This window comes from Penaeus vannamei, chromosome 21, assembly GCF_042767895.1.
Source record: "Penaeus vannamei isolate JL-2024 chromosome 21, ASM4276789v1, whole genome shotgun sequence".
Taxonomy (NCBI): Eukaryota; Metazoa; Arthropoda; class Malacostraca; order Decapoda; family Penaeidae; genus Penaeus; species Penaeus vannamei.
Window position 1 is genome coordinate 41,090,618 of NC_091569.1, and position 12,500 is coordinate 41,103,117.

The 12,500-nt window shown below is 32.7% G+C and overlaps 1 protein-coding gene across 11 annotated transcripts in view; it reads left to right on the forward strand.

Moving 5' to 3' along the window:
* The window catches only part of LOC113825607 (NAD kinase), a 219,941-nt gene that overhangs the window by 123,163 nt on the left and 84,278 nt on the right, over window positions 1–12,500 (forward strand). Inside the window, exon 1 of one of the 11 annotated variants that reach the window (XM_070136165.1) lies at window positions 11,157–11,286. The exons of 6 other annotated variants lie outside the window; for them this stretch is intronic. The gene's annotated coding sequence lies outside the window, so the exon portion shown is untranslated. Of the gene's footprint in view, window positions 1–11,156; window positions 11,287–11,327; window positions 11,557–12,500 lie in introns of those variants that run through there. 4 more of the 11 variants (XM_070136160.1, XM_070136161.1, XM_070136177.1 and 1 more) reach the window with 4 other exon arrangements.

A 12,500-nucleotide genomic window follows, 5' to 3' on the forward strand; every position in this document is an offset into this window, starting at 1 on the left:
TGATCATCATCATTATCATCATCATCAACATCATCATCATTATTATTATTATTATTATTATTATTATTATTATCATTATTATTGGTATCATGATTATCATGACCTTTATCATTATTTTTGTTAGCGTTATTGTTACGATCCTTTTAAGCCTTTCATTATCATTATCGTTATATATCGCAATACCTATGTATGTTATGTATTGCAATACCTGTTTATCATCGCAAGCATAATAATATTCTATTTTCTTTATATGTAAAGTTAAAACGCGAAGTGCATAATAAAAAACACTAGTACAACAGCAGCGTAAAATATTATTAAAAAACAACAATAACTCAAGTTTAACAGCCTTGCACTTATTGCTAAAAACCGCAAGAAGACTGTTTGCTTGGATGTTAATTCGGCTCAGTTGTTATTCTGGATCCTGTAACAGACTGACGACTTCCATGCGTGTGTTCTTCAGTTTTCCACACCGTGACGCTAATTCTGCATTCCTTGGTCGTTTGTGAAGGTCGAAAATTCAAAATTCGCCGTAACTTACTTCACAGCTTGTTTTTTTTTTTTTTTTTTTTTTTTTTTTTACTCTGCCTTTGTTCTAATATATCCTCCATGTTTTATGTTACACACTTTATTTTTATATGTTTTATGTCGTGGGTAATTTATCGTCGATGCTCTGTGTTACATTCTAGAACTCAGAGCTTAAAGTCTGTGATACTAAATTTAGATCTTATAGCCCATATCACTGATCCTAGCCCTGATGCCCAATTTTACGTATCATCATTTATAAACGAACGCGTATCCTATGCATTTTATCCTCGATTTATCCACCATCTTCCATTCTCTCTCGGTTGCCCTTCATTAAATTGAGTCTTTTATCTGGCTTGTTTTGTCCTCAAATTATACTTCATCCTTTACCCTAAATCTCTCACCCTTTCTTTCTCCTGTACCTCGATTTATTCTGCATCTTTCATCCTAAATTCATCCTAGGTTTCTTCTCCTCGATCCTCTATCCTTGATTAAGTATTTGTTTATCACTTATTGTGCTTTTTCCTCGGCTCTCGGTCCATTGCAGCTGACTTATCACATGCATATCACTTACGAGCGAGCAGAACGAGGCAGCCAAAGTCGATCAGCGGGTTGATCGCAAAGGGATATGTTTTGACACTGCTTGCCCGCAAAAACTTGATAGATCTTGATTGTCCCGCGACAGACACGAGCGATCACTGAGAAAGGAACACTGCGGCTTTACTTCTTTATTTGTTTATCTGTCTTAATTGTATCAAGAAAATCAGATGATATAGCTGGGAGGATCAATATTTTGTGAGGCAGATGTAAGCGTCTCATTTACATAGCATATAAATGCCATGTAAATGAGACTGGATTTAAGAAAACGGTATATAAGCATTATACCGTCCATTCCCCACCGCCAAGAGTTTTGCCAACTTTACTGCTATTTCCATTGCCATATTTTCTTGTATCGTTGTTTTAGATTAAATGAAATTTACTTTTAACCTAGAGTATATTTACGATAAACGGTGCTCCCTATCTCATAACAATTACTTTGACTATATCACTTATTCTCTACCTAATATCCAAGACTGTCCTGTATTATTTCATCATTTTTTTATGTTGTATCTCACACCCTATATTGTTACTTCTATGATTATCATCATTATTATTATTACTGTTATCATTATTATTCATAATGTTAAAATTATCATTATCATAATCATTGTTATTATTGTTACTGCTTTAGTTGTTTTATTGTTGTTTTTATCATTATCGTCATCATTGTTGTCTTCATTACCATCATTATAATTATCATTATCATTATCGTCATCATTGTTGTCTTCATTACCATCATCATAATTATCATTATCATTCCCATTCCCACTATCGTTATCATTACCACCATTCATTAATATAAACATTATCATTATCATTACTATCATTATGATCAAGACATCATTGTCTTCATTACCAACACCATCATTATCATCATCACGTTATCCTCACCATCATCATTATCATCGTTATCATCATCATTATCATTATCATCATCATCGATATCGCGAAGAACTCAAGTACCACGAGAAAAGGGGGGACGGGCAGGGGGGGTGAAGGGGGGAAAGGTTTGCGTCGAGTTCCTCACAAGGTGGTCAGTAAGGAAGTTTAAAGACGAGACGCACAAATTCTAGGTGGTCAGTAAGGAAGTTTAAAGACGAGACGCACAAATTCTAGGTGGTCAGTAAGGAAGTTTAAAGACGAGACGCACAAATTCTAGGTGGTCAGTAAGGAAGTTTAAAGACGAGACGCACAGCTTATTTAGTTACTAGTCACCCTTGGAGAAACAACAAATACTAGTTCAGTGATGGAAGACAGATTATGTATTAAAGATACAGAAAATTAATTAAAAAAAAAATATTTCTGATGTAAGTTTAGTTCGTTTGTTGGTTAGCAGGATAACTCAAGTTATGAACAGATTTTTTTTTCTTTTTTTGCCAGAGGTGTCTTACCCCAACTTAGTTGCCATCAAATTCGTGGTGATCTTGTTATTCATGAACTGAATCCAGGATTTTATTTTTTTAAAGGATTCATTAGCAATGCGATACAAGGAAACGCGGACGTCACTAGTTCATATAATTCTTCAAAAGGGAATATTTTTATTGCATCAGTGACCCCATTGTCTTAGTGGAGGTATGTGCTTTTTGAGTATTTTTATAGTATGGTAGGCTGCTGGACCTGGGTCTTGAGACGTTGCTCTGACCACTCCAGCAATGTGACTGAGCCTGCAATCGAAGCTGATTAGAATTAGCTGAAAGGCCTTCCCATTCGATGGGTTGCCAACGAGTACCATTTCTTTCCCTGGCGCTGCCTCTTCCCGAACGCCCGCCGCTGAGAAAATGCAATTTAATGCTATGATAGTAAATCTTCTGCGTAAAATTCCGCTTCACTCTTCGGTCGTGGGTAAACGTCATTCCTCTGTGGGTGGGGAGTTTAAGGAGATATACTGGTGTTCTCAGTCGACTTGTTTAAGAATCGTGTGCAAAATTTATGGAAGACCCTTACCGCAAAAACTACAAAGACAGAAAGAGATAGAAATCATATACTCCATTTTAAGAAGAGCGATATTTCACTTGTTAATTTTGTTGTCATCTGGAGACCTTTTCTAATGGGATGGGGAATTGTATTTCCTTTTTCTTCCATTTTTACGACAGGAGAAAAAATATTTCACTTTCGTTTTAACGCAAATATTTCGGTCGCAATCCGGCCGTTCCCGCAACACGTTCGTTCACCCTCGAACTCTTATGTGCCTTTGCTTTCTTGTTCTTCTGTGCTCCAAGACCGTTGTCCCTTTGTTCATCAGTTCTACATCTTGTGATTCTTTCCCGAAATCGAAATTTCCCTTTGTCTTCCTCATTAATCTCTTCCTTGGCCTCCTCTCATTTCTCGCTGGGTCTCCGGAAACGGCATTTATCACTAAACTGCTAAATAATATACAATCATAAATGCTAAATGAAAGTGTTACCCCACAAAAAAGTCCCTTTAGTCTGAAATTCCAAACGCGTTTATTTTCATCCTGTATCCCCAGACTGCACAAATCCGAAATGATTTATTTACAGAACTTTAATCTAAAAGGTAGGAACAGGTAGATAATAGAATAAATGAAATGAACAAGCTCTTGTAGTGGGCACAAACCTGATCAAATCCCCGCTAAGCTGGGTGCACCAAGAAAAGTTGACATTAACTCAGATACAATTCTTAGATTTTTTTTAGCTAATACTTATAACTGTGATATTTAGCTATTCAATTTATATCTTCGCAGATATATCATGTTTTTATTGTGAAGCTAAATAAAACCCGCACATAAGTACCACGTATATCACCCTTACCGGACACAAGGACGGTTTTTAGCAGTAAATCACAGGGAAAATAATCGATAACGTCACAGTTTCCACGATAAAAAAAAATGATATGAAGGATAATATTTGATAATGATAACTAATGATTAAAAAATAATATGATGATAACAATTATAATAAAATAAAATTGATCATATTGATAATAATTATCACTATAATATACTGATGACGGTAATAATGAAATTAATACCACTACTAGTAATAATAAGAATAAGAATAACAATAATAATAATGATAATAATAACAATAATAATGATAATAATAATAATAATAATGATAATAATAACAATAATGATAATAATAATAATAATGATAATAATTAATAATAATAATAACAGCAATAATAATGATAATAATAATAATAACAATAATAATGATAATGATAATAATAGCAATAATAATAGTAATAATAATAGTAATAAAGATAATCATAGCAATAACAAAAAATAATAATGATAACAATATTACAGTATATAAACCGTCACACACACCAAAAACCAGTCGCTCTGCTGTCAGCAAGACATATAACTGATAATTATTATCATTATGATCACCGCACGGAGATGGTCCCGCTGCGCCTGCCGTCTCCTCATCACAGAGCTGTTCCTTCCGTAATGAAGTGCTTCCTCCTGTTCAGTAGTAGGCTCTCGCCATCCTTCCCTCCCCTTGCCTGCTCCTCCAACCCCCGTTTTCCCTTCACTCTTCCTCTCTGCTCTTCTTTCCTTTCACTGCAACCCTAATATCTCCTTTTCCTTTCCATCTGTGTTTTATCTATCCCCTTCTCTCGTCACCTCTGTTCTTCCCTCTTCTTCCCCCCTTCCCCTCGCTTGTATACTCTCCTTCCTTTCATCCCTTATCCTCCTATCCTTCCACCTCCTCGTACTCTTCCTCACTTACTCTTCCACTCTATCCTGCTCCCTAAATTTCTTCCCTTTCCTCCGACCATAGGACTCCATCCTTTTAGCCCTCCCTTGCCCATTCCAGTGCTCTCCCTTACCCATCCTGACACCTTTTCTTACCCATTCCGATGCTCTCCCTTACCCATTATGAAGCCCTCCCTTCTCCTCTCCAAACTCTTCTGTCCCTTCACTATCCACCCATTACCCCCTCCTACCCCTGCTATCCCCACATCCCCCCTCCTCCACCTCCCCCCCCTCCACACAGGGACGCGGCCACATCCTGGTTCCGCCGCCATTATAATCCCATTGGGGACGTCGACTCACTTGGCTCTCTCATGACCTGGAGGGGAGGGGCGGGAGGGGAAGGGAAGGAAGGAGTAAGAGAAAAGAGGAAGCAAGGGGGAGATAGAGGAGGAGAAAGGGGGAAGGGAGGGAAGGAAAGAAAAAAGGAAGGAGGGAGGAGAAGGGAAGGAATGAATATGAGAAAAGAGGGAGCAAAGGGGAGATAGAGGAGGAAAAAGGGGGAAGGGAGGGCAGGAAAGAGAAAAAGAAGGAGGGAGGGGAAGGAAGGGCAGGAGAGAGAGGAGAGAGAAGGGAAGCAGATACCTCCGGGCAGACCAAGTTGGAGGCAACGCATTTGAATGGCTCACTCCACTTGGGATAAAGGAATGAAGAAGAGAGAGACGGAAGAAGGGAAGTAAATAGGGGAGGGGAAGAGGGAAGGAGAGAAGGAAGGGGAGAGGAAGGACCGAAGTAGGGAGATAAGGGTGATAAGGTGGTCTGGGGAGAGAAAGTGTTTCAGGGGAGCGGAAGGTGTGCGGGAGGAAGGCTGGGGAAGGATCCTGGCGCCTGGCCGAGCGCTCGGGGTCTCAGCTCCTGCTCGAAGTGCTCGCTGATGCTTATTAGTGTTACAGCGATAAAATCTTGACACGTATTCCCTTTCTAGACAGCGAAGAGACTGAAAGCATGGGAAGCAAGCACCTAAGGCCGTGGCTAAAAAGCATAATCAACTGGAAGTGAAGATAATCTGATGATAAATACACAGACTCTACTTAGAATCTCTGAAAAAAGAATTACGTTTACAATGCGGCATAAAACCAGCCACTTGCATTGTTTACAAATGATGTTCTCAGCAGGCAACAAACGTAAAACGTGTCCTTTCACTACTAGCTTCCCCACGCCCGCCCCCCCTCCTCCTGCCCTCCCCCGCAGTCATCCCCCTCCCTCCTACCGTCCTCCCCCTCCCTCTGTCTGCATTCCCCCTGCCCCCTCCCCCCCAAATCACTTTTCAGAAGAGACGTTGATTCCTTTTCGACAGCATTTTTGTGCGAGTTTCGTGCCACCAAGAGCCATTACGGGCGATTACTCTCCGGGAAGATTGTGTTGGCTTTAGCAACTTGTTTTGGCCGACGTTGCAGCTACTGCCCAAATTACTGTTTATTTAACCTTGATTGAAATTTATGATAATGCACCGGACGGTATTTATTTTTTTCGGGCGGTTATTCCTCTTCTTGAAGCCACTTTGCGGGCTCGGCCAGGCAGAGTTCAGGCCAGCGTTGCTCATTTGTTTTTCGCTCGTCCTCCCGGCTGATAGGAGGGGAAAATTTTACCTTCGGAGAACTCGTCCACTAAACACTATGATCAGCGCGGGTCGAGAGCTTGAGGTCGAGGAGAGCGAGGCAGAATGGAGCTTATAAAATTCTTCGCCGCTTCCACTCTGTGCTTCAGGAAAGATATTTGTAATTCGTGTTGGTCTGTTTATGATGAAGTTTTTTTTTTTAATGAAACACAGCGGTAGTGGTTATTATGATGATAGAGGTAATAATGAAAACATTAACGTTGATTATCATTATCTTCATTATTATAACGATATTGGTAACACTAAAACCATTAACAATGCTAGAAATAAAAACAACCGGAAAATCAACAGCTGTATGAAATGAGATTTGTAAATCCAGAAAAAAAAATCACATTCTTTCTCTGCAGTGATAATCTTTGATGAAAAGCGCGCTCAAAAATGACGATGAAAATGATATGCATGATAAAGATGAAAAAGTAAGATTGCAATGATATTCGTGTTTACTATCATTATCATTTTTGCTATCATTAGAGTTGTCATCATTAGTGTTGTTATTATTGTTGTAGTTAATGATGTTTTTATTATCATTATTATTGTTATTCTAGTTTTATTATTCTCATCATTGCCATCATCATCATTAATGTCATTATCGCTATTATTAGTAGTATTATTACTATTACCATTACCATTACTTTTACCAATATCGTTATCATAATAGATCATTATTGCCATTACCATTTTATTACTATTATCATTAACAATATTGTCTTAATTATCATTTTCTGTCATCATTATTATCATTATCATTATTATCATCATCGTTATTATTATTATCAACATCATTATTATCATCATTATCATTATCATTGTTTTTTTGTTATCATTAATATCTTTTTATCATTATCATTACTATTACTATCTTATTAGTATCATTGTTGTTATTTTGATTATTATTATTGTTATTAATAACATTGTTATTGTTATCATTATTATTCCTATCACTGATTTTATTCATGTTACTGTTATCTTTATTATTCCTATCATTAATTTTATCAATGTTATCATTGTTATTTACATTATTACTATTTTTGTTATTGTTATTGTTATCATTATCATCATCAATGTTAATAATCATCATTATTGATAATAATGATAATGATAATAACATTATTTCTTATTGTTTTCATTTTTGTTATTATTATTGTCATTATCATTATCAATAACATTATTTATAATTACTATCATTACTATTACTCTTATTGCTGTCTTTATAATCTCCATCATCATCATTAATATAATTGTTGAATTGTTGTTATCATTATTATTACTATTATTATTATTATATTTTATAATTATTATCATTATTTCTGTTTTTTATCATTTTAATCTTCATGATCATCATAAATGTTATTGGTGTTTTTATTATTCCTATTGCCATTATTTTTACTTTATCATTATCATTTATTATTATTGTCGGTCAAATCATTATTGTTATTGTTATCATTATCATTATCATTATTGTTATTATCATGTTTACTGTTATCTTTATTTATATTATTATTATCATTATATTCAATATTATTTTTATTGTAATTGTTATCATTATTACTATTGCTATTACTATGATTTTAGCTATAATAATAATTATTTTTATTATAATTATTCATATTAGTGTTATTACTATTGTCATTATTATTAGCTTAATTACTAGAATTATTTTCGTTTTAATGACATTAGTAATAATGATGATATTGATAATAATAATGATGATAATGATAATGATAATAATGATAATGAGAATAATGATAACGACAACAGTAATAATAATAATAAAACTTAGAACATCATCTTGTTAATTTTCATATTTAAAATGAAATATATATTCTTAGTAAACTATTGCTGCCAGTATTCCAATATCAATAATAATACAAATGATACATTACTTTGACATTGTTGCCACCTACCGGGGTTTTGGATTTTAAGTCCAATTTAGACTTACCTAATTTTAATTTGAGTAGCTTGTGGGTTGGATTGGATATCGAGTGTGTGATAAAGCTACAATGGTCATATAAATATTTCTAATCGAAAACTTTTAATTCTACAAAAAAATGATAAACAGGTATCATATTAATATGTAATATTTAGCATTAATTATTATAAGAAAAACAAGGAATATTCTCTACTGCTAACGTAATTTAAGTCTTATGGTTCGCTTTAAACATCCAGCCTACCCATGCATACCAATCATAAATCAATAATCATTACAATGAACAATAATCATTACAAGTGTGAGACAGGATTGAGAAAATCACAACCCATTTTCCCAGTATCTCTCAGTTATCTACTCGGATAATGATAAAAACAATAGTAATGATGATAATAATGATCGTAGAAATAATAATAATAGTAATGATAGTAATAGTAATAATGATAATAATAGTGATAATGATAATAATGATGATAATAATAGTAATAACAATGGTAATAATGATAATAGTAATCATAGTAATAATAATGATAATGATGATGATGATAATGAAAATGGTCATAATAACATTAATGGTAATAATGACCATGATAGTAATGATAACAATGATAATAGTAATGATGGCAATATCAACGACAATAATGATGATAATGTTGATTGTAATGATAACAATGATAATGAAATGATGGAAATAATAATGATAATCATGATACCAATAATATTGCTTTTATCGATAATAATGATAATGTCAATGATAATAATGCTGATAATGATAATAATAATGAAAATACTAATATTAAGACAAAGGAAAAAATGGAAATGATAATGATAATAATGATAATGATAGAATGATGATAACAATGATTAATTAATGATGATCCTGGGAATGATAACCATGCCTTTATCATCGTCTTCATCATTGTTCTCATTATCGTTATCCTTATTATTAATATTATAATTATTGTTATCATGATTGTCGTTATTACTGTTGTTGGTGTTAACATCATTGTTATTATCATCACTGTAGTAGTTCTGTATTACTATTATTATCAATGTCATTATCATTCTTTTTAATAGTAATAGTAGTAGTAGTAGTGGTAATATTATTATTATCAATAATAGTATTATTATTGTTATTATTATCATTACTATTGTTATTATTGTTAATGTTATTATTGTTGTTGGCATTATTATTTTGTTGTTGCTTATTTTGTTGATGCCCTTATTGGTAGTAATAGTATCACTATTGTTATGACTATCATTATTGAAATCAAATTTGATGTTATTATTGTTATTGTTATTCTCATTACCATTACTATTATTTTCTGTGTTATCATTATTATTATAATTAATATTATTAGCATATTACCATCACATCATTAGCATTATTATTATTGTCATTAACATTATTATCATCATCATTATTGTTGTTGTTATTACTATCATCATGTATGATTGATATTACTATTATTATTAGAAGTAGTAGTAGTAGATGTAGTAGTAGTAGCAGCAGTGGTGGTGGTAGTAGTAATTTTATTATTGTTATTGTTTTTATTAGTATTGTTATTATCATTATTATCACCATTATTATCATTCTTCTTATTTTTATTTATTTATTATTATTATTATTATTATTATTATTATTATTATTATTATTATTATTATTATTATTATTATTATTATTATTATCATTATTATTATTATTATTATTATTATTATTATTATTATTATTATTATTATTATTATTATTACTGTTAGTATTATCATTATTATAAGTTTATAATGATAGTAATAAGAATAATGAGTATAATTACTATCATTATTATTTCTATATTATTATTATTGTTATCATCATCATCATCATCATCATTATTATTATTATTATTATTATTATTATTATTATTATTATTATTATTATTATTATTATTATTATTACTACTATTATCATTATTGATAATCTCATAATTATTAGCCTTCTTATTAACATTATTGTTGTTGTTGTTGTTATTGTTGTTGTTATTATAATCATTATTATTATTAGTTGTATTGATATCATTCTCATTCTCATTATCATAACTACTATTATCACTATTGATAATATTATTAACCTTGTCCTTATTATCATTGTCATTGTTGTCTTTCTTCTTATCATTATTTTTATTATCATCATCATTATATTGTTTAATTATTACTATTATCACGATTGTTATTGCTATTATAATTGCCATTGATATTGTTATTCTATCTTTTATTGTTATTAATATCCTTAATGTTTTACCATTGTTATTTTTCTCATTGTTATTGTTATTGTTACTTTTATTATTATCATCATTATTATTATTATTATTATCATCATCATCATCATCATCATCATCATCATCATCATCATCATCATCATCATCATCATTATCATTATCATCATCATAATCATAATGATTATTATTATTATAGTATTTGTGTTATTCATGATGATGCTCATGGTTATGATGATGGTGATTATCATTATTGATCTAATAGTGGCAGTGATAATATATGATCGAAATAATGGCAGTGATAACAAAAGAAAAACGACAACCCTGTTACTGTAGTAAGAACAGAACAGTAGCAAATGGAAGTGGTAGTAGTAGTGAAAATTATGAATGAAAAAAATAAAGATGCAGTGATATGTAAGACAAATGGCACATAAGCTGCCCGATGAATGAATAGAAATGAGCGAATAGAAGAAAGAGGGAAAGGCAGAAAGCAAGGCGTCGTCTGCACTTTACGCCCGTCGCCCTTCGCTTGCCTCGCTCAGCTGATTCTTGCCAAAACAATCCCCCGACGCGCGACCGAGTGGGTGTTGCTCACCACACTGGATTCTCGTGTTTTCGCCTGAGTTACTCGTTTCAGGAAAAGTCCCCTGTGAGAGTTGATTTCCTAAATGGGAAAGAAAATGTGATTATGGAGATCCGTTGAAGGAGAGAGATTATAAGATAAAGGAGGAGAAGGGGAGCATAATGGTTTGATTTGGGTGCATCTTGTTTCTCTCCTCTCTTCTTTGCAAAGAATTTTCCTTCGGGCGGTTGTGACGTTGCTCTCCTGTGCGGGCTTGCAGTGCAGTGCTGTGCAACGGCTGCAGTGGAACGACGGCGGAACCCTTTGTGTGACGAGAAAGATGTCGATTCCTTGATTGTAATGGATATCAGTGTTTCGAATTTGAAAAGCAGATGCCTTATGATAGACATAACGAAGTTTATCAGGAATTTTACATTTTTTACTTAATTATTCAGGAATGTATATATTCGTTCAATGATATATATAAATATTCTTTTGTCCGGAATATTGGTAGATGATAAAAGGCAATGATGATTTGGAATTTTGAGAGTTGGTGGGTAATGATATAATGCAAGAATGTTGTGGTTCCTTATTCAGGTCTTCAGATGTATATATTTTCGTCTTCGTTTTTATTACATCTGTGTATTGAGCTATAAATAGGGCCTGGGTGAAACATCATAAAGAATACTAAACTAAACTGATATATTTGTGCTATGAATATATACACTGATGTTGAAGAAATGGTAGTTTGATGTAATGTAAAACTATGAATTGGATATAAAGTGAACTTGACAGTGACAGTCGTGTACAATGATGCTATTTGATTTTGGTGAAGGAAAAGGGGAGGAGACAGCTACAGGTTTTTACTTTCATTTATGTCTTTGTGAATTGGATATAGAATGCGCTTGAATTGATTATAAAATGGCTCAAATTAGATTCTGACAGCTGATAAAACCGATGATATATCATATTAGCGCCTAATACTTTTCTATGCATAACAACGATATTTGAAAATCAAAATGTCGTCTTTGGTCATGTCCAACTAATGTCACAACTTTGTATATTCATCTATTTAGAAGGCTGTTAAGAATGAAAAATCAGAATAACGATACAGAAATTTAATTTCAAATAGTCTTTAATGCCTTTCAGTAGGAACTTTTGTGCACTATAAAACAAGAACTAAAATACATCATTAATCTTATTTGCATCTAAAAATTGTTTGTTGATGAGTTTATGAAATGGTTTGTCAATTATCAGTTCAACATAATATTTCCTTATTTTGCCAAACTATAACAGATAGC